This window comes from Rousettus aegyptiacus, unplaced genomic scaffold (genome assembly GCF_014176215.1).
Source record: "Rousettus aegyptiacus isolate mRouAeg1 unplaced genomic scaffold, mRouAeg1.p scaffold_m13_p_1, whole genome shotgun sequence".
In the NCBI taxonomy this organism is placed as follows: domain Eukaryota; kingdom Metazoa; phylum Chordata; class Mammalia; order Chiroptera; family Pteropodidae; genus Rousettus; species Rousettus aegyptiacus.
Window position 1 is genome coordinate 167,403,403 of NW_023416284.1, and position 2,483 is coordinate 167,405,885.

The following is a 2,483-nucleotide window of genomic DNA, read 5'->3' on the forward strand; positions in this document are numbered from 1 at the left end:
TAAACTTTTTTTTTTATCTTTAGTCATCATAGTTTTGCTTGTGTAACTTTTAATCTAACATCGTTTAACTTCAACAGCATATTTTACTTAATTTTTGGTAACATATATTTTTCTAAACTTTAAAATTAAAATTGCCATGCCCTTACATTTTAGGCTTATCTCTTGAAAATAGTACATCCATAGATTATATCATGGATATAATCCATAGATATAATCATGTTTATATCAGCTTGGACTTCTTCATTTTTAAAGAGTTTATTTCATTCTTATTTACCTTAATTACTAATTTGCTTACGTTTATATCTTCTTTATCAGCCATTTATAATCTCTTTTTACCTTAGAAAAAACCTTGAACAGGTTTACATGTCTCAGGAAATTTTTTGTGTAAAAATTATTATATCTATACTGTATCATACGTTAGCATGATTAATAAATTGTGGATATAATAATCTAGTAACAGTTGTCAATTGTTTTTTAATAACGAGTAATCTTTTTTTTTTCTATTGGTCTGTTTTATTATCATGATGTTTATGTAGGCTTTTCTGCCCTATGATTAGCATAAGTTAATAATGTAGATAGCAGACACTCCAGTTTTTCTTTCTTTTTAAAAATTTTAACTTACTATTTATATTTTAATCCTCCAAGTTGACCTAACAGATTCGTCACAAATTTCTACTATTTACAATTCTAATAAGGTTATGTACTCTAAGATATGTAAAAGAGTTTTCTTCTTTTTTCTTTCCCCTTCTTAAACCTAAAAATGGCTTTTCAATCAAACTCTCTTGAAAACAGAAAAGCAAGTTTGAAGTTTGGTGTATCTTTCTCGACATTAATCTCTTTCCTCTTCAAATGTTTTATAATTTATAAAGCAAATATTTAAATAATTATTCAATTTGATGTTATTATAATATAAAATGGGTTGATATGGTTGAATAGTAAAATGACTAAAATTAACCAAAGTCATATGTTTAAAATTATAGCCAAAGATATAATTTAATAAAAGAATTTGAAAAAAAAATTTTCTAAGCGATATGACAGATTCAATATACCAGAAAATGATTATGTATGTGTTGTTCGCATGATTTTTTTCATAATTCTACCTACACATAAAAATTATTTTTAAATCAAATATAAAGAATGAAATTAAATTAATAAGTATAAGATGTGTGCTTGTTTTTTCACTGGTTTAAATTTGCAATAAGCATATAACTTTTATTTTAACTGAAATGTGACATTTCTGTCCTTAAACTCAATGACTGTTAAATGGGCTGAGGTGTGCATATATGTATAAAAAGTTAAAAAAAAACTGCATCAAAATGTGTGGTGCTTTCTTCTGATAGAAGGATATTTTTCTTTCACAGAAATACAGAACTTGTCTAGAGGTAGATTAATAACTCTAATCTTCAATGTGTGATCAGACTACAGGTCACAAAATACTTTTAAAATCAAGTTTCAGGCTGAACAGACATGACAGAGAAAGGGTCTATCGCTCTGTTGAATGTTTGAGTCGAGAGGGTGGAAAAACACTGCTCAATGTTCTGCAGTTCTCCAGATGTTTTTCAATAAGTTTTGGGACCCGCTCATATATTTTCTCATTCCAAATCCAAGCAGCAGTGCAAATGTTTCAAGATTTCCTTGTGTGACACAATTTTTTAAATACAAATAATTTTTTAAAGACATAATTTTTCTAATTTTAAATACAAAAATCTTGTCATATGAAGTAAAATAAAATATCTCCAGGACCTGTTAAACTGGATCATGTGATAAAAAATGTCTGCCAATTAGGCTGGTTTCTGCAGCCGTTATTCATCTTCAAAGTAGTCAGCAAAATCTGGCCTATGGTTTTCTTGAAAGTACTCCTATAATTTCCCTTTCAGCTCAAACATCCTGTTGGGAACTCTTCCTCCATCAAAACACTGGATTTTCTTGTGTAGCAGGAAGTGTGTGTGTATGTTCTTCGTCCAGGTTTTTATACAGTTTTTAAAAGATTCCTGAGTGAGTTAATCTTGCTGTAATAAAATTGATCATTTTGTGCATGTGGCATCATTCTAGACATCTTATTACTTCGTTTTCATGAGTTAGTTTTGTTTTGTTTTGTTTCTACATCAGAAGCTATCTTTGAGTCTATGGTCATGCTACCCTGAACAAGCCTGATCCCGTCTGATCTCAGAAGCTAATTTGGGTAGGGTCTGGTTGGTACTTGGATGGGAGACCACCTAGGAAGACCAGGTGCTGTAGGTGTAAAAAATAAAAATAATAATAATAGTAGTAAGGGATTGTAAGTTGACAAGATTTTTGCAATCTGTGAGGTCAACCAAGGGTTGCCTGGCCTAAAAAAAAAAAAAAAAAGAAGAAGCTATCTTTGAACAAAGATTTGTTTTATGACAATATTGGTACTATAGTTTTACGAGAAGTAAAATTCAAGGAGTCAATCACTGGTGGGGCACCTTAGTGCAGAAGACAATGCAATTCTTTCAGGATAG

The 2,483-nt window shown here is 29.8% G+C and overlaps 1 pseudogene; it reads left to right on the top strand.

The window, feature by feature from the left end:
* Window positions 1-2,122: 2,122 nt before the first annotated feature.
* On the top strand, window positions 2,123-2,241 carry LOC118606881 (annotated as a pseudogene).
* Window positions 2,242-2,483: the final 242 nt, after the last annotated feature.